The sequence below is a fragment of the Oncorhynchus masou genome, chromosome 22 (genome assembly GCF_036934945.1).
Source record: "Oncorhynchus masou masou isolate Uvic2021 chromosome 22, UVic_Omas_1.1, whole genome shotgun sequence".
Classification (NCBI taxonomy): Eukaryota; Metazoa; Chordata; class Actinopteri; order Salmoniformes; family Salmonidae; genus Oncorhynchus; species Oncorhynchus masou.
In genome coordinates, this window is record NC_088233.1 from 6,224,465 (window position 1) to 6,245,172 (window position 20,708).

The following is a 20,708-nucleotide window of genomic DNA, read 5'->3' on the forward strand; positions in this document are numbered from 1 at the left end:
CTCACCAAGGATTTGCCTGTATTTGACTCCATTCATTGTTCCCTCTAGCCTTACCAGTCTCCTAGTCGCTGTGGCTGAAAAGCATGGGATGGTGTTAGATGGGTGATGAGCTGGTTTTCTCCAGCTCTGTGCATTCTCAGGACTGGCTTCTGTCTGGCCACTCTCCCATAAAGCCCAGATTGGGGAAGTGCTGTAGTGACTGTTGTCCTTCTGACAGGTCCTCCCAGCTCAGCCAAGGAACTCTGTAGTTCTGTCAGAGTGGTCATTGGGTTCTTAGTCACCTCCCTGACCAAGGTGCTCCCTGACCAAGGTCCTCCCTGACCAAGGTGCTCCCAGACCAAGGTGCTCCCTGACCAAGGTGCTCCCTGACCAAGGTGCTCCCAGACCAAGGTGCTCCCAGACCAAGGTGCTCCCTGACCAAGGTGCTCCCTGACCAAGGTGCTCCCAGACCAAGGTGCTCCCAGACCAAGGTGCTCCCTGACCAAGGTGCTCCCTGACCAAGGTGCTCCCTGACCAAGGTGCTCCCTGACCAAGGTGCTCCCTGACCAAGGCGCTCCCTGACCAAGGCGCTCCCTGACCAAGGCGCTCCCTGACCAAGGCGCTCCCTGACCAAGGCGCTCCCTGACCAAGGCGCTCCCTGACCAAGGCGCTCCCTGACCAAGGTGCTCCCTGACCAAGGTGCTCCCTGACCAAGGTGCTCCCTGACCAAGGTGCTCCCTGACCAAGGTGCTCCCTGACCAAGGTGCTCCCTGACCAAGGTGCTCCCTGACCAAGGTGCTCCCTGACCAAGGTGCTCCCTGACCAAGGCGCTCCCTGACCAAGGCGCTCCCTGACCAAGGCGCTCCCTGACCAAGGCGCTCCCTGACCAAGGTGCTCCCTGACCAAGGTGCTCCCTGACCAAGGTGCTCCCTGACCAAGGTGCTCCCTGACCAAGGTGCTCCCTGACCAAGGTGCTCCCTGAGCACCTTCTTATGCAAATGAGATTTCTGTATTTCATTTTCAATCAATTTGCAAAAATGTCTAAAAAACAACATGTTTTCACTTTGTCGTTATGGGGTATTGTGTGTAGATGGGTGAGGGGTGGGGCAGTATTTAATCCATGTTGAATTCAGGCTGTAACACAATGTGGAATAAGTCAAGGGGTATGAATACTTTGTGAAGGCATTGTACATACACACATATTTAGGATGTGAGTCAGGCTAACTTCTCCCCTTCCTTCCTCTCCTCCCTCCCTCAGATGCCCAAAGGCTGTGATGACACATGGGCTCAGAAACTTTACAACACCTTCCTGAAGACAAGTGATCTTTTTGACAAACCTCGTATGTCCAACAAAGCCTTTATCATCCTCCACTTTGCAGACAAGGTACACAAGCATCCTTGTAAATGGAAAAACAAAACAAAAACCGGACATGTCAGACCTTCTATTTATGTATACGTTGACGGAGGCCATTGCTTGCTGTCTGACTGTAGGGATGTGGTTTGTTGAGTGTAGGTGACTGACTGACTGAAATAGCTCTCCTCGTTTGAGCAGTACTAACCAAACCACTACCGTTCTAGACTGAGGGTCAGGTTGAATATCTCATCTTCATCTTCATCTTCTTATCACCAATTGACATGGCTGTATGTTTTCCCTACCCGCTGTTCCCTCTGTTCGACCCTTTTGTCCCTAGGTGGAGTATCAGTGTGAGGGATTCCTGGAGAAGAATAAGGACACTGTCAATGAAGAGCAGATTATTGTGCTCAAGCTAAGCAAGGTTTGTTTGTTTGTTTGTTTATTTGTTTGTTTATTTATTTGGTTTGTTTATTTGTTTGTTTGTGTATTTATTTATTTGTTTATTCGGTTGTTTATTTGTTTGTTTTTGTTTGTTTGTTTGTTTTTGTTTGTTTGGTTATTTGTTTGTTTATTTATTTGTTTATTTGGTTGTTTATTTATTTGTTTGTTAGTTTTTTCATATAAGGTCAAACACTCAACCTTTCTCCCGTCTTCCAGTCTGTAAATACCTTCTGTATACTCGTCTTATGTAGAGGACCATCGTAGTGCCCTCGGGTTAACTAGTGTGATGTTTGAACTTGGAGAACACACCCAGCACAGAGCTGTAGGAACAAGTCTATGTTTAGATCTTGACAGACCGTTTTATGCCATGGAGAAACTGCCCCCTGGTGGTGAATAAAGGTACCGCGTTCTTCGTTTTATTAGTGCACTTTTCATATGGTGACAAAACCACTGGAGAAAAAAAAAACGTCACAGTTAGCAGACAAAGAACCAAAAGATTACAGTCGAGATGATACAAGAAATGGTCACAAACAACCGTTTAAAAAAACAACAACAACAGTTTCCTGTTTGAGACGTGTTTGACTCTTCCCTCCAGTTTGATCTGCTGTTGGAGCTGTTCAGCGATGAGGAGAAGCCTGCCGGCTCCCTGACCAGTCGCAGTAAGATGACACGGCCTGTTCAGGCTCAGAGAGACCACAAGAAGACCGTTGGAACGCAGGTGAGAGGGAGCTAGCAGAACAAGGCTAAAATATAAATCACTCTTCCGATGCTGTTGGTTTTTTAGATTCAGATTTCTTTGGAAGTTACGTTGCCATGTTAAAACCTTCTCAATGTAAATCTGATATTTTTAGCATGACTTGTACTTTGCTACATTTAGATGAGCCACATAGCCTGGTTCCTCTCTAGGTTTCTTCCTAGGTTCTGGCCTTTCTAGGGAGTTTTTCCGAGCCACCGTGCTTCTACACCTGCATTGCTTGCTGTTTGGGGTTTTAGGCTGGGTTTCTGTACAGCACTTTGAGATATGAGCTGATGTACGAAGGGCTATATAAATAAATGTGATTTGATTTAAATGTGACCCTTTGTCTCGCCCCTCTCCTCAGTTTCGTAACTCTCTACATCTGCTGATGGAGACTCTGAACGGAACTACCCCTCACTATGTACGCTGCATCAAGCCCAACGACCTCAAATCCCCATTCATGTGAGTCTGCCACCACACTCCTTTACCTTCAGGTTATGTTCATTAGGCACCAAACGGAGAAGAACAGGATGAAATAGAAAGGGACTATCTGGAGTTGTCCAATCAGAAATGTTCATTTTTGTTTTCAAAAATGTTTAACAAAACAAAAAACAAAAAAAAAGTGATGTTCCCTAATAAATATGACATAGTTATTATCGTTTTGTGGCACCCTGTGAAAGAGAGGGTAAAATCTGTCACCAATATGCTGGCCATGCCTTCCACCTGGCTACTCCAACCTCGGCCAACAGCTCCGCCCCCACCGCAGCTTCTCACTCAAGCCCTTCCAGGTTCTCCTTTACCCAAATCCAGATAGCAGATGTTTTGAAAGAGCTGCAAAACCTGGACCCATACAAATCAGCTGGGTTTGACAATCTGGACCCTCTATTTCTGAAACTATCCTCCGCCATTGTCGCAACCCCTATTACCAGCCTGTTCAACCTCTCTTTCATATCGTCTGAGATCCCCAAGGATTGGAAAGCTGCCGCAGTCATCCCCCTCTTCAAAGGGGGAGACACCCTGGACCCAAACTGTTACAGACCTATATCCTGCCCTGCCTAACTAAGGTCTTCGAAAGCCAAGTCAACAAACAGGTCACTGACCATCTCGAATCCCACTGTACCTTCTCTGCTGTGCAATCTGGTTTCCGAGCCGGTCACGGGTGCACCTCAGCCACGCTCAAGGTACTCAACGATATCATAACCGCCATCGATAAAAGACAGTACTGTGCAGCCGTCTTCATCGACCTTGCCAAGGCTTTCGACTCTGTCAATCACCATATTCTTATCGGCAGACTCAGTAGCCTCGGTTTTTCGGATGACTGCCTTGCCTGGTTCACCAATTACTTTGCAGACAGAGTTCAGTGTGTCAAATCGGAGGGCATGCTGTCCGGTCCTCTGGCAGTCTCTATGGGGGTGCCACAGGGTTCAATTCTCGGGCCGACTCTTTTCTCTGTATATATCAATGATGTTGCTCTTGCTGCGGGCGATTCCCTGATCCACCTCTACGCAGACGACACCATTCTATATACTTCCGGCCCGTCCTTGGACACTGTGCTATCTAACCTCCAAACGAGCTTCAATGCCATACAACACTCCTTCCGTGGCCTCCAACTGCTCTTAAACGCTAGTAAAACCAAATGCATGCTTTTCAACTGATCGCTGCCTGCTCCCGCATGCCCGACGAGCATCACCACCCTGGACGGTTCCGACCTTGAATATGTGGACACCTATAAGTACCTAGGTGTCTGGCTCAACTGTAAACTCTCCTTCCAGACTCATATCAAACATCTCCAATCGAAAATCAAATCAAGAGTCGGCCTTCTATTCCGCAACAAAGCCTCCTTCACTCACGCCGCCAAACTTACCCTAGTAAAACTGACTATCCTACCGATCCTCGACTTCGGCGATGTCATCTACAAAATTGCCTCCAACACTCTACTCAGCAAACTGGATGCAGTTTATCACAGTGCCATCCGTTTTGTCACTAAAGCACCTTATACCACCCACCACTGCGGCTTGTATGCTCTAGTCGGCTGGCCCTCGCTACATATTCGTCGCCAGACCCACTGGCTCCAGGTCATCTACATGTCCATGCTAGGTAAAGCTCCGCCTTATCTCAGTTCACTGGTCACGATGGCAACACCCATCCGTAGCACGCGCTCCAGCAGGTGTATCTCACTGATCATCCCTAAAGCCAACACCTCATTTGGCCGCCTTTCGTTCCAGTACTCTGCTGCCTGTGACTGGAACGAATTGCAAAAATCCCTGAAGTTGGAGACTTTTATCTCCCTCACCAACTTCAAACATGTGCTATCTGAGCAGCTAACCGATCGCTGCAGCTGTACATAGTCTATTGGTAAATAGCCCACCCATTTTCACCTACCTCATCCCCACACTGTTTTTATTTATTTACTTTTCTGCTCTTTTGCACACCAGTATCTCTACCTGTACATGACCATCTGATCATTTATCACTTATCACATCATCATTTATGACATGATGACTCCTTGCTGTCCCCAGTCCACCTGGCCGTGCTGCTGCTCCAGTTTCAACTGTTCTGCCTTATTATTATTCGACCATGCTGGTCATTTATGAACATTTGAACATCTTGGCCATGTTCTGTTATAATCTCTACCCGGCACAGCCAGAAGAGGACTGGCCACCCCACATAGCCTGGTTCCTCTCTAGGTTTCTTCCTAGGTTTTGGCTTTTCTAGGGAGTTTTTCCTAGCCACCGTGCTTCTACACCTGCATTGCTTGCTGTTTGGGGTTTTAGGCTGGGTTTCTGTACAGCACTTTGAGATATCAGCTGATGTACGAAGGGCTATATAAATAAATTTGATTTGATTTGATCACTCCAGTGCTAATCTGCAAAATTGTAATTATTCGCCTACCTCCTCATGCCTTTTGCACACAATGTATATAGACTCGCCTTTTTTGTACTGTGTTATTGACTTGTTAATTGTTTACTCCATGTGTAACTCTGTGTTGTCTGTTCACACTGCTAAGCTTTATCTTGGCCAGGTCGCAGTTGCAAATGAGAACTTGTTCTCAACTAGCCTACCTGGTTAAATAAAGGTGAAATAAATAAATAAAAATTCACAACGTTGTTTCAACATATTGTGACATGGAATCTATGTGGAAAATACATTGGATTTGAAAAAAAGTCATCAACGTTTTGAGGATGAAATTTCAACCACGTGATTATGTCATGGTAACCAATTTTCAACACACTAAAACCTTGTATAAAATACAGTGGGGCAAAAAAGTATTTAGTCAGCCACCAATTGTGCAAGTTCTCCCACTTGAGAGAGGCCTGTAATTTTCATCATACACTTCAACTATGACAGACAAAATGAGAAAAAAATCCAGAAAATCACATTGTAGGATTTTTAATGAATTTATTTGCATCTTTTTAAGTGGGAGAACTTGCACAATTGGTGGCTGACTAAATACTTTTTTTGCCCCACTGTATGTTGAATTTGTACCTTTGAAACATTTTGTACCATCTTCAACATTATATCCACTATCAGAACAAAAACAATAGGCTGGGCAGCATCTCCTACTGGAGAGTTGATGTATCTACAGCACCTCCTACTGGAGAATTGATCTATCTACAGCACCTCCTACAGGAGTTGATGTGTCTACAGCACCTCCTACTGGAGAGTTGATGTGTCTACAGCACCTCCTACTGGAGAGTTGATCTGTCTACAGCAACTCCTACTGGAGAGTTGATGTGTCTACAGCACTTCCTACTGGAGAGTTGATCTATATACAGCACCTCCTACTGGAGAATTGATCTATCTACAGCACCTCCTACTGGAGAGTTGATCTATATACAGCACCTCCTACTGGAGAGTTGTTCTATTTACAGCACCTCCTACTGGAGAGTTGATCTATCTACAGCACCTCCTACTTCTAAATTAGCCTTTTAAAATGATAAACACAATGTGCCATTGGAACACAGGCCTGATGGTTGCTGATAATGGGCCTCTGTACGCCTATGTAGATATTCCATTTAAAAAAATCAGCCGTTTCCAGCTACAATAGTCATTTACAACATTCACATTAACAACTGTATTTCTGATCAATTTGATGTTATTTTAATGGACACATTTTTTTTGCTTTTCTTTCAAAAGCTAGGACATTTCTAAGTGACTCCAAACCTTTGAACTGTAGTGTACATACCAGTCAACAGCTTGAACACACCTACTCAGTCCAGGGTTTTTCTTGATTTGTACTATTTTCTACATTGTAGAATAATAGTGAAGACATCAAAACTATTAAATAACACATGGAATCATGGTTTAATAAGTGCTCAGCAATGTGGGAACTCCTTCAAGACAGTTGGAAAAGGATTCCAGGTGACTACCTCATGTAGCTGGTTGAGAGAATGCCAAGAGTGTGCAAAGCTGTCATCAAGGCAAGGGGTGGCTACTTTGAAGAATCTAAAATATATTTAGATATTTTCTTAACACTTTTATTGGTTACTACATGATTCCATATGTGTTATTCCACCAATCCGGTAGAGTGGCCAGACGGAAGCCACTCCTCAGTAAAAAGGCACATGACAGCCCGCTTGGAGTTTGCCAAAAGGCACCTAAAGACTCTCAGACCATGAGAAACAAGGTTCTCTGGTCTGATGAAACCAAGGTTGAACTCTTTGGCCTGAATGCCAAGCATCACGTCTGGAGGAAACCTGGCACCATCCCTACAGTGAAGCATGGTGGTGGCAGCCTCATGCTGTGGGGATGTTTTTCAGCGGCAGGGACTGGGAGACTAGTCAGGATTGAGGTAAAGATAAACCGAGCAAAGTACAGAGATTGAAAACCAGCTCCAGAGTGTTTAGGATCTCAGACTGGGACGAAGGTTCACCTTCCAACAGGACAACAACCCTAAACACACAACCAAGACAACACAAGTCTCTGAATGTCCTTGAGTGGCCCAGCCAGAGCCCGGACTTGAACCCAATCGAACATCTCTGGAGAGACATGAAAATATCTATGCAGCGACGCTCCCCATCCAACCTGACAGAGCTTGAGAGGATCTGCAGAGAAGAATGGGAGAAACTCCCCAAATACAAGTGGGCCAAGCTTGTAGCGTCATACCCAAGAAGAATTGAGGCTGTAATCACTGCCAAAAAGTGCTTCAAACATAGTACTTTTAATACATTTGCTTCGTCATTATGGGGTATTGTGATGTCATTATGGGGTATTGTGATGTCATTATGGGGTATTGTGATGTCATTATGGGGTATGGTGTGTAGATTAATTAGGGGGAACTTTAAAAAAAAATCAATTTTAGAATAAGTCTGTAACGTAACAAAATGTGGAAAAGGGGTCTGAATACTTTCTGAATGCTCTGTATGTATGTTGTCTTTGTAATAGGATGGACCCCATGAGGGCAGTACAGCAGTTACGGGCTTGTGGAGTCCTGGAAACCATCCGCATCTCAGCAGCAGGCTTCCCATCCAGGTACAGCAACACCAATGACAACACCAACACCAACAACACCAACACCAACAACACCAACAACATCAACACCAACAGCACCACCAACACCACCACCAACAACAACACCAACACCACCAGCACCACCACCAACACCACCGACAGCACCACCAACACCACCACCACCAACAACACCACCACCACCAACAACACCACCAGCACCACCACCAACAACAACACCACCACCAACAACAACAACAACACCACCACCAACAACAACAACACCACCACCAACAGCAGCAACGTCACCCTGCCCTTTGGCGCTGATTTAGCCCGCTCTAAAATGAACCGTCACATAACATATACACAAGCATTCAACTTTCTCTATACACACACACACACACACACGTCACAAAGTGTTACCACAGCATGTTCCCGTAACGACAGAATCAGGAGCATATGTTCCTCACCTCACCTGTACCTGTGGACAGGTGGACCTACCTGGAGTTCTTTAACCGGTACCGGGTTCTGATGAAACTGAAGGACATTCTCTCAGACAGGAAGCAGACCTGCAGGAACGTCCTGGAGAAATGGGTTCAGGTAGGAAATGTCAGGGGTTAGAGGTCAGGCCTTAGGGTTCAGGAATTGACCTGACTTGGAGAGATGGGTCACAGTAGGGTCAGAGTGTACAAAATACATATATCTTACCATGGCTATTCCACACACAAACTGTCTACTTCAATTACTTCCATCCTGTTAGTATCCAGACTGGATACAAAGGTAGCATAGATACCAAACAAACAATGGAACAATCAAATCAAATGTATTTATATAGCCCTTCTTACATCAGCTGATATCTCAAAGTGCTGTACAGAAACCCAGCCTAAAACACCCAAACAGCAAGCAATGCAGGTGTAGAAGCACGGTGGCTAGGAAAAACTCCCTAGAAAGGCCAGAACCTAGGAAGAAACCTAGAGAGGAACCAGGCTTTGAGGGGTGGCCAGTCCTCTTCTGGCTGTGCCGGGTGGAGATTAGAACAGAACATGGCCAAGATGTTCAAATGTTCATAGATGGCCAACAGGAGGTTAGAACAGAACATGGCCAAGATGTTCAAATGTTCATAGATGGCCAACAGGAGGTTAGAACAGAACATGGCCAAGATGTTCAAATGTTCATAGATGGCCAACAGGAGGTTAGAACAGAACATGGCCAAGATGTTCAAATGATCATAGATGGCCAACAGGAGGTTAGAACAGAACATGGCCAAGATGTTCAAATGTTTATAGATGGCCAACAGAAGGTTAGAACAGAACATGGCCAAGATGTTCAAATGTTCATAGATGACCAACAGGGTCAAATAATAATAAGTGTACTAAAATGCTCAACAACCCTCTCATCTCCAAGGACCAGGACAAATACCAGTTTGGAAAGAGCAAGATCTTCTTCAGGGCGGGTCAGGTGGCCTATCTAGAGAAGCTGCGTTCTGATAAACTGAAGAAGGCGTGCGTTCGTATCCAGAAGACGATCAGATGTTGGCTGACCAGGAAGAGGTATCTCCGTATGAGAAAAGCTGCCATCACCATACAGAAGAACACACGAGGTTACCAGGCGCGCCGGTGAGTGGAGAGACTACAACCTCACAGGGTTTCATTATATACCTATACTATTCATTTATATACCTTCCAGACAGGGAAAGCCAGGGAATGTAATGGATGTACGTACAGTATCAAATCATTATTTCTCTGTCATTTGTCCCCACATGGCTTTTTCCACTGTGTGTAGGTTTCCACTAGTTCCCACAACCACAGTCAAAATTGACTATATTGGAAAAATTCATTAAAAAAACCAAAATGTAGAGTTTAGGCATAAGGCTAGCAGTGTGGTTAGGGTTACGTTTAAAATCACATTTTAAGAAGATCGATTGTAGAAGTAGTCATGGGGTGTGGCTGTGGTACCTGGTGATGACCCTGTATGTGTGTCATGAACATTCTAATCTGTAGACCTGAAAAGTCCTGGAATTAGTCGTGTCTAAAGAGTGGGAACCCTGATCATTAGTAGAGTCAGACATCTGGCCTTTAGGTTTATTATCTCTGACTCTCTCACTCCCCCTCACCTCTCTCTCTCTCACTCCCCCTCACCTCTCTCCTTCTCTCTCTCTCTCTCTCCCTCTCACCTTCTCTCTGTCTCCTCTTCTCTCTCTCTCTCTCTCTCTCTCTCTCACACCTTCTCTCTCTCACTCCCCCTCACCTCTCTCTCTCTCTCTCTCTCTCTCTCCCTCTCACCTTCTCTCTGTCTCCTCTCTCACCTCCTCTCTCTCCTCTCTCAGTCTGGTAGCGTTCCTGAGGAGGACCAGAGCAGCGGTTATCATCCAGAAGAACCAGCGTATGTTAGTGGCCAGGAGACGCTACCAGCAGCAGAGGTCTGCATCCATCGCTATGCAGCGTCTGCTACGGGCCTACCAGGCCAGACAGACCTACCGCAAGGTATCCAACACACTACCGACCTGCTCCAAACTTCAAAACACAGTTCTCTACACACAGTCGATCATTCAGGGGTCGTGTTTATTCAGGGGTCGTGTTTATTCAGGGGTCGTGTTCATTCAGGGGTCGTGTTCATTCAGGGGTCGTGTTTATTCAGGGGTCGTGTTTATTCAGGGGTCGTGTTCATTCAGGGGTCGTGTTCATTCAGGGGTCGTGTTTATTCAGGGTTCGGGTTCATTCAGGGTTCGGGTTCATTCAGGGTTCGGGTTCATTCAGGGTTCGGGTTCATTCAGGGGTCGTGTTCATTCAGGGGTCGTGTTCATTCAGGGCACAACATATCAAAACGAAAAGCAAGGGAAAACGTTTTTAATTGGTTCAGATAGTACCTCCCTGTTTCAGACAGTTTTCTTGTGTTTAGAACCCACTGAAACACGACTCCGGTCTGCAACAGTGATTTGTATTTATATAGCCCTTTTCCAGGTGCTTTACATAGTAAGGAGGAAACTCCCCTCAACCACCATTCTCTGCTTCCCCCAGCTGCTGTACGAACACAAGGTCCTCACCATCCAGAGGTGGGTGAGAGGCTGGCTGGCCAGGCGGCGGTGCAGACGGTCCCTGAGGGCTGTGGTTTATCTCCAGAGCTGTGTGAGACGCATGGCTGCCAGGAGGGAACTGAGGAAGCTAAGGGTGGAGGCTCGCTCTGTAGAACACTTCAAGAAGCTCAACGTCGGCATGGAGAACAAGATCATGCAATTGCAGAGGAAAGTGGACGAACAGGTGAGAAACGGCACTTCCTGTATGGACGTAGGCACTTCCTGTATGGACGTAGTCACTTCCTGTGTGGACGTAGGCACTTCCTGTGTGGACGTAGGCACTTCCTGTGTGGACGTAGGCACTTCCTGTGTGGACGTAGGCACTTTCTGTATGGACGTAGGCACTTTCTGTATGGACGTAGTCACTTCCTGTGTGGACGTAGTCACATCCTGCGTTGAAATCCACCAATGTGGAAAGCTACAAATAGTAGTACTACTACAACTAAATGAACAAGTGAGACCAGGCAGTCTGGTTTCATGTTTATTTTGAGTAATGAATATTTTGGAAATCTTACTCTTTCGAGACACTCACCACAGTCTCCTTAGAAATATCTGTTTACTTCAATATTGACCCCAGTTGAAAACAGGACATTGTTTCATGAGGTAATGCTGGTTGTTTGTCACATGTAAAGCCTCTGTGTGTGTGGCCCCCCCTCCCTCCTGCAGCACAAGGAGAACAGAGAGCTCAGTGAGAGGTTGCGTTCTGTAGAGCGGGCCCGGGCAGCGGAGGGCGAGAGACTGGGTGGAGAGGTGGAGCGACTGCGCGTGGCAGAGGAGGAGAGCAGAGTTAAAGCAGACGGGGTACCCTCCCTCCTGGAACAGCTGTCATTCCTCCGTCAGGAATTGGAGACTACCAGGGAGGAGAAAGAGGCCATACGGGAGGAGGCTCGGACATACAGGGTGGACACTGAGAAGGTAACGCAACTGCTGCATTCTCCTACTAACTTAGACGGAGAAGGTGAAGCTGATACGGTCGTTTCTCCAAAGCAACTTAGAAGACGGTCAATGTCACTGACACATTATATTAAGAATGGAACTTCCAAGCCTGATGTTGCCAGCACCGTGCTGTACTGAGCCATGGAAGTGTCCACTAATGTGTTTCCCTCTTCCGGCCACTAGGTGGTGTCAGAGTTGAATGAGAACAACCGCTTGTTGATAACGGAGAAAGACGATATGAATCAGCTGATCCAGGAACAGAGACAACAGATCGCAGGTACAGTCCAGGGGTCATGTTCATGATGGCACACAGTAAAAAAAACATATATAAAAAAACGTTTTGCAAAACATAAACTTTTTAATTTTTTAATTAATCAATTTAGTCCATTTTACTTCTCCATTTTTTTCCGTCTGTTGTCTTCCATTTGTTGCCGAATGAACACTTCCCTGTTCCCTTTGTCCAGAGAGCAAGGCCCAGGCTAAAGACGGTATGCAGCTGGAGAGTGATATCCGTGAAGAGCGTGACCACTACCAGACTCTGCTGAGTGAATACACACGTCTCAAAGAGAGACACGCTGACCTGAAAGAAGAGATGACTCTCAGCGTGGTAAGATGAGTTATGAAGCATTATAGACCTTGGAGAATAGACATTTATTCATACGCATGGGGTTGGAACGCTGTTATCCATCTCACACTGACATTCAAAGCTATTTATCTTAGGTTTCCTAACATATTTTTAGATTTTTTTGGGATTAGCCATCTCTTGGGTATAATAAGAATATACCGATCTTGGTTTGGTTTGACAGTTAAGTAACACCGCTTTCCTCGCCTGGATTTCAGTGGCTTAAACCACTGCATACATTAGGTCTATATGAAAATAACGTATTGGCTTGGGTCAGTTTCGGCTACCTATCTAACCTCCATGCCCTGCTGTCTAAACCAGGTCACCAATAAACCAGGCCGCCGGAGAACAGACTCCAACTACAGCAGCAATGAGTCTGAGGGAACTCCCAGCTCTGAATCTGCAGAGGGAAGAACCAGTTTGGTGAAAACTCACAGCTCAACACGCAGCTCCTCAGGGTTCACCGAGTCCGAGACCAGATCTCTACGAGGAGACGTAAGGAACTCAAATATAAAAGGAAAAAGCAACAACAAAAAAAACCTCCTCATCGTTGAGGGTTACGTGGCTCACCACCACCCATAGCTTCCACAGCGTCCGAGTGATGAACAAGGCTCAGGAGTATGTTGAGCACAAGGCTTCCACTTCAGTCCCATGCAGCAGGATGCTTTTCCTCTCCCAGTAGAATTACCTCAGTCTTAGTTGTTTGTTTTTTTTAAGATGAACTACAACAAATGTTTTCTGGTGTTGTTGTTCAGGAAGCGCCACACCAGGACGCGGTTGACATGTCAGTCCTGTTGAAGCTGCAGAGGAGAGTCACTGAGCTGGAGCAGGACAAACAGACACTGCAGAGACACCTGGATAAGCGGGAGGAGGCACAACAAGACCAGGTCAAAAATGCAGAGAAGCAAAGAACTGCAGGGAGAGCTGAGCTGGACCTGGAGGCTCTAAAAGTGATGACATTTCATAAATTATTACTGCACAGTTACATTTGACCATTTCTTAGTTAATATCTGGTAATTTCTGTATTTGTAGAGCCGTTCTGAACTCTGTCTCCTCTCTCCTCAGCGCCAGGAGCTGGAGTCGGAGAACAAGAGGCTGAAGACAAACCTGGCGGAGCTGCGTCAGTCTCTAGCTACAGTCTCCAACACCAACCCCGGGGCTAAGACCAACCCCGGGGCTAAGACCAACCCCGGGGCTAAGACCTCCACCAGCAGCCCCGGGCCGGGCTCCGCTCCCTACAACGTGCTCCTGGAGCAGCTCAACTCCTCCAACGAGGAGCTGGAGGTCAGGAAGGAGGAGGTGCTGCTCCTCCGCTCACACCTGGTCCGCCAGGAGGTGCTCAAACACAACAAGGTAGGAGGAAGTAGTCCCAAACGGTACCCTAATTCCCTATGTAGTGCACTGGTCCCTGGTCTAAAGTAGTGCACTATATAGGGAATAGGGTTCTATGGGGCTCTGGTCTATAGTAGTGTACTATATAGGGAATAGGGTTCTATGGGGCTCTGGTCTATAGTAGTGTACTATATAGGGAATAGGGTTCTATAGGGCTCTGGTCTAAAGTAGTGCACTATATAGGGAATAGGGTTCTATAGTGCTCTGGTCTACAGTAGTGCACTATATAGGGAATAGGGTTCTATAGGGTCCTGGTCTAAAGTAGTGCACTATATAGGGAATAGGGTTATATAGGGTCCTGGTCTAAAGTAGTGTACTATATAGGGAATAGGGTTCTACAGGGCTCTGGTCTAAAGTAGTGCACTATATAGGGAATAGGGTTCTATAGGGCCCTGGTCTAAAGTAGTGCACTATATATAGGGAATAGGGTTCTATAGGGCTCTGGTCTAAAGTAGTGCACTATATAGGGAATAGGGTTCTATAGTGCTCTGGTCTAAAGTAGTGCACTATATATAGGGAATAGGGTTCTATAGGGCTCTGGTCTAAAGTAGTGCACTATATAGGGAATAGGGTTCTATAGTGCTCTGGTCTAAAGTAGTGCATTATATAGGGAATAGGGTTCTATAGGGCTCTGGTCTAAAGTAGTGCACTATATAGGGAATAGGGTTCTATAGTGCTCTGGTCTAAAGTAGTGCACTATATAGGGAATAGGGTTCTATAGGGTCCTGGTCTAAAGTAGTGCACTATATAGGGAATAGGGTTCTATAGGGTCCTGGTCTAAAGTAGTGCACTATATAGGGAATAGGGTTCTATAGTGCTCTGGTCTAAAGTAGTGCACTATATAGGGAATAGGGTACTATAGGGCTCTGGTCTAAAGTAGTGCACTATATAGGGAATAGGGTTCTATAGTGCTCTGGTCTAAAGTAGTGCACTATATAGGGAATAGGGTTCTATAGGGTCCTGGTCTAAAGTAGTGCACTATATAGGGAATAGGGTTCTATAGTGCTCTGGTCTAAAGTAGTGCACTATATAGGGAATAGGTTTCTATGAGGCTCTGGTCTAAAGTAGTGCACTATATAGGGCTCTGGTCTAAAGTAGTACACTATATAGGGCTCTGATCTAAAGTAGTACACTATATAGGGCTCTGGTCTATAGTAGTGTACTATATAGGGAATAGGGTTCTATAGGGCTCTGATCTAAAGTAGTACACTATATAGGGCTCTGGTCTATAGTAGTGCACTATACAGGGAATAGGGTTCTATAGGGCTCTGGTCTAAAGTAGTGCACTATATAGGGAATAGGGTTCTATAGGGCTCTGGTCTAAAGTAGTGCACTATATAGGGAATAGGGTTCTATAGGGCTCTGGTCTAAAGTAGTGCACTATATATAGGGTTCTATAGGGCTCTGGTCTAAAGTAGTGCACTATATATAGGGTTCTATAGGGCTCCGGTCTAAAGTAGTGCACTATATAGGGAATAGGGTTCTATAGGGCTCTGGTCTAAAGTAGTGTACTGTATAGGGAATAGGGCTCTAAAGTACTCTGGTCTAAAGTAGTGCACTATATCCTCTCTGTTTTGAATGTGTTTTTCTCTACACTTATTTTTATTTTACCTTTATTTAACTAGGCAAGTCAGTTAAGAACAAATTCTTATTTTCAATGACGGCCTAGGAACAGTGGGATAACTGCCTGTTCAGGGGCAGAACGACAGATTTGTACCTTGTCAGCTCGGGGATATGAACTTGCAACCTTTCGGTTACTAGTCCAACGCTATAACCACTAGGCTAACCTGCCGCCCCTTGACTCCCCTTTCTTTTTGGTAGGAAGCGTATGGAGAGATGCATAAGATGATTCATCTTGGTGAAACTCCACCCAGAGAGGCTGATGGGTAAACACTTCAAACTCACCCCACCCATTCTGGATCCTTTTACATTGATTGACTGCTGACATCTTGGTTTTGCTTGTTTTAAGTTAGTTGACTTGATATTGGTTTACTTGTTTCCCCTGTTTGCATCAGATCCACTCCTGATTATCACAAGTTGAACGAGGATGGAGAGCTGTGGCTGGCTTATGACGGGTTGAAGGAGACCAACAGGTGAGCTGAGGGATAGCAAGAGGAATGGCAATACAAAGGAACTAGATAAGGAAAACATTCTGATGATGAATATGTCTCGTCTCTCTCTCTCTGTTTCTCTGTTTCTTTCTCTCTTTCTGTTTCTCTGTTTCTTTGTCTCTCTTTCTGTCTCTCTTTCTGTCTCTCTCTGTCTCTCTCTCTCTCTCTGTCTCTCTCTGTCTCTCTCTCTCTCTCTCTCTGTCTCTCTCTCTGTCTCTCTCTCTCTCTCTCTCTCTCTCTCTCTCTGTCTCTCTCTCTCTGTCTCTCTGTCTCTCTCTCTCTGTCTCTCTCTCTCTGTCTCTCTCTCTCGGTCTCTCTCTCTCTATTATATTTCTCTCTCCCTACTATGCTTCTCCCCCTCCTCCCTCCTCCCAGCCTGTTGGTGTCTCAGCTGCAGGTGCAGGACAGGAGGCATGAGGAGGAGGTGGAGGAGCTGAGAGAGGAGGTGCTCAGGGTGAGAGAGGAGAACAGGCAGCAGCAACAGTTCCTCTCCCAGAGCCTCCTCCTGCCCCAGGAGGCTCGCATCGAGGCCAGCCTGCACCACGAGATCACACGCCTTACCAGCGACAACCTGGTAGGTACCAGCCAGGGCTGCGTTCAGCAGGGTACGACGTGGAACGTTTAGGTTCCGTAGGACTCTCTGACGTGTATAATAAGGGTCTATTCAGTACTCTACTTCTACCTTACAGGACCTGATGGAGCAGCAAGAGAAACAGGACAAGATGATCCGCAAACTTAAAAAACAGCTCAAAGTCTACGTGAAGAGGGCAGAGGAATACGAAGGTATACACACAGTTTATAATGCATCAATATAAACTATAAATAATAGAGGTCCTAAAATCTCATTTTAAGTGTCTATTAGTTGATTATCACGTATAATAGATACTGATTTTATTTCTACAATATAAAGGACATTATGGTTTTTCAAACTGTATGAGACATAACCAGTACACTCTCTCTCTATCTCTACCTACCCACCCACCCGTTGGTCTCATTAGCTGGCGGTCAGATGGAGAGGGTGGCTCCAGGTCCAGAGCCTCGCTCTCCTGTTGGTATCACCCGGAAGGAGAGGGACTTCCAAGGCATGCTGGAGTACCGGAGGGGGGATGAGAGCAAACTACTGAAGAGTCTGGTTGTGGGTAGGTTCTGCATGTTTCCGTTATTTTGCAGCAAATACTTATGTTATATATTTCCCTATTGAGCTGTGTTTCCGATAGTGGAAAAGTAAATGTTTGTAACAAGTAAAAGGCATAAATTGATATACCTATCTTTGTCAGAGCTGAAGCCTTTGAGGTGTGGTTGCTAACTCTGTTGTGCTAACTCTACTGTGCTAACTGTACTGTGCTGTGCTAGCTGTGCTAACTGTGCTGTGCTAGCTGTGCTAACTGTGCCGTGCTGTGCTAACTGTGCTGTGCTAGCTGTGCTAACTGTGCTGTGCTAACTGTGCCGTGCTGTGCTAACTGTGCTAACTGTGCTGTGCTAGCTGTGCTGTGCTAACTGCTGTGCTAACTGCTGTGCTAACTGTGCTGTGCTAACTGTGCTGTGTTAAGGCGGCAGGTAACCTAGCGGTTGAGAGCATTGAGCCACCTCTGTGAAAAATATGTCAATGTGCCCTTGAGCAAGGCACTTAACCATAATTGCTCCTGTAAGTCTCTCTGGATCAGAGCGTCTGGTAAATGACTCAAATGTTGTTGTTTTTTAAAATGGTGTTAACTGTGTTGTGATGACTGTGTTGACCCTTAGAGCTGAAACCTCGCGGTGTGGCGGTTAACTTCCTCCCTGGTCTGCCGGCATACATCCTGTTCATGTGTCTCAGACATGCTGACTACTCTAATGATGACCAGAGAGTCAGCGTCCTGCTCAACTCTACCATCAACAGCATCAAGGGAGTCATCAAGGTAAAGTGTTAGCATCAAGGGAGTCATCGAGGTAAAGTGTTAGCATCAAGGGAGTCATCAGGGTAAAGTGTTAGCATCAAGGGAGTCATCGAGGTAAAGTGTTAGCATCAAGGGAGTCATCGAGGTAAAGTGTTAGCATCAAGGGAGTCATCGAGGTTAAAGTGTTAGCAGTCAAGGTAAAGTGTTAGCATCATCATCGAGGTAAAGTGTTAGCATCAAGGGAGTCATCGAGGTAAAGTGTTAGCATCAAGGAGTCATCAGGTAAAGCGTTAGCAACAAGGGAGTCCAAGGTACAGCGTTAGCAACAAGGGAGCGAGGTACAGCGTTAGCAACAAGGAGTCCCATACAGCGTTAGCAACAAGGGAGTCCCCGAACAGTAGCAACAAGGAGTCATCAAGGTACAGCGTTAGCATCAAGGGAGTCATCGAGGTAAAGTGTTAGCATCAAGGGAGTCATCGAGGTAAAGTGTTAGCATCAAGGGAGTCATCGAGGTAAAGTGTTAGCATCAAGGGAGTCATCGAGGTAAAGTGTTAGCATCAAGGGAGTCATCGAGGTAAAGTGTTAGCATCAAGGGAGTCATCGAGGTAAAGTGTTAGCATCAAGGGAGTCATCAGGGTAAAGCGTTAGCAACAAGGGAGTCCACGAGGTACAGCGTTAGCAACAAGGGAGTCCCCGAGGTACAGCGTTAGCAACAAGGGAGTCCCCGAGGTACAGCGTTAGCAACAAGGGAGTCCCCGAGGTACAGCGTTAGCAACAAGGGAGTCCCCGAGGTACAGCGTTAGCAACAAGGGAGTCCCCGAGGTACAGCGTTAGCAACAAGGGAGTCATCGAGGTACAGCGTTAGCATCAAGGGAGTCATCGAGGTAAAGCGTTAGCATCAAGCGAGTCATCGAGGTAAAGCGTTAGCATCAAGCGAGTCATCGAGGTAAAGCGTTAGCATCAAGCGAGTCCAAGGTAAATGTGGATTTTGATAGGCCTATGCTATTGTATGCTTATTTATTTCAGTGTGATGAATTATGAGGGCGGCAGGTAGCCTAGCGTTTAGAGCGTTCGACCAGTAACCAAAAGGTCCCTGGTTCGAATACCCGAGCCGTCAAGGTGAAAATCTGTCCATGTGCCCTTGAGCAAAGCACTTAACCCTAATTTGCAACAGGGGCACTGTACTGCTATGACTGACCCTGTAAAACAACACATTTCACTGCACCTATCCAGTCGATGTGACAAGAAAACTTCTAATTAAATGTGAGCCTGAACATGCCATACTGAGGATGCCAAGTCAAGTTCAGTTGACCCATTGTAAAGTCCCGCCCCATGAGTTACTTTTGCAATCTGCTTTTTGTTGTTGTTGTTTTTCCCCCCACCAGAGGCGAGGAGATGACTTTGAGACCGTGTCTTTCTGGCTGGCCAACACCTGCCAGTTCCTACACTGCCTGAAGCAGTACAGTGGAGAGGAGGTAGGGCTGGAGAGGGATCATCTCATGACAGTTATTGCTCGACTGATCTTCAACTGCTTAATCCACAGTTACCAAGCACACACCGTTTGCTTAGCAAGTACAGCTTCTTCCTGAGTTGGCTCCAACTCCACACCCTCTACCTCCTGATATGCGTCCTAACTACTCCGTCTCCAAAATGGAGACACCTTCAAGTTGTGGAATGAGATGCCCATCTTCTATATACACACACACACACACACACACACACACACACACACACACACACACACACACACACACACACACACACACACACACACACACACACACACACACACACACACACACACACACACACACACACACAGAGAGAGTAGTGCTAGGTTCTGAGATTAGGATGGGACACACAAACCCCTTGTGTTGACTGTTTTTTACAACCTTATCTGTAGCTGCGGTTTGACCTCCTGTTTCTAACCGTCTCCTGTCCTGTAGGCGTTTGTAAAGAACAACACCCCGCGGCAGAATGAGCACTGCTTGTGTAACTTTGACCTGTCAGAGTACCGTCAGGTCCTCAGCGATCTGGCCATTCAGAACTACCAGCAGCTGGTCAGATGCATGGAGGAGGCCCTGCAGCCCATGATAGGTGAGGAGACATTTAGCAGACGCTCTTATGCAGAGCCACTTACATTCAGTCTATTCAACTAAAGTAAGCAAATTAACCACATAATATGATCAGAGTATGATGATCATGATAATATGCAAGTAAAACCTTCAAATGAGCAATGCTAGTGAGGGTGGGCAATGCTAGGGTGAGGGTGGGCAATGCTAGTGAGGGTGGGCAATGCTAGTGAGGGTGAGGGTGAGCAATGCTAGTGAGGGTGAGCAAGTGAGTGAGGGTGAGCAATGCTAGTGAGGGTGAGCAATGCTAGTGAGGGTGGGCAATGCTAGTGAGGGTGGGCAATGCTAGTGAGGGTGAGCAATGCTAGTGAGGGTGAGCAATGCTAGTGAGGGTGAGCAATGCTAGTGAGCAATGGTGAGTGGGTGAGCAATGCTAGTGAGGGTGAGCAATGCTAGTGAGGGTAGCAATGCTAGTGAGGGTGAGCAATGCTAGTGAGGGGAGCAATGCTAGTGAGGGTGAGCAATGCTAGTGAGGGTGAGCAATGCTAGTGAGGGTGAGCAATGAGGGTGAGGGTGAATGCTAGTGAGGGTGAGCAATGCTAGCGAGGGTGGGCAATGCTAGCGAGGGTGGGCAATGCTAGCGAGGGTGGGCAATGCTAGCGAGGGT

At 46.3% G+C, this 20,708-nt stretch overlaps 1 pseudogene; it reads left to right on the forward strand.

The window, feature by feature from the left end:
- LOC135508928 (unconventional myosin-Va-like) overlaps positions 1-20,708 on the forward strand; it is a 40,736-nt pseudogene that overhangs the window by 13,054 nt on the left and 6,974 nt on the right.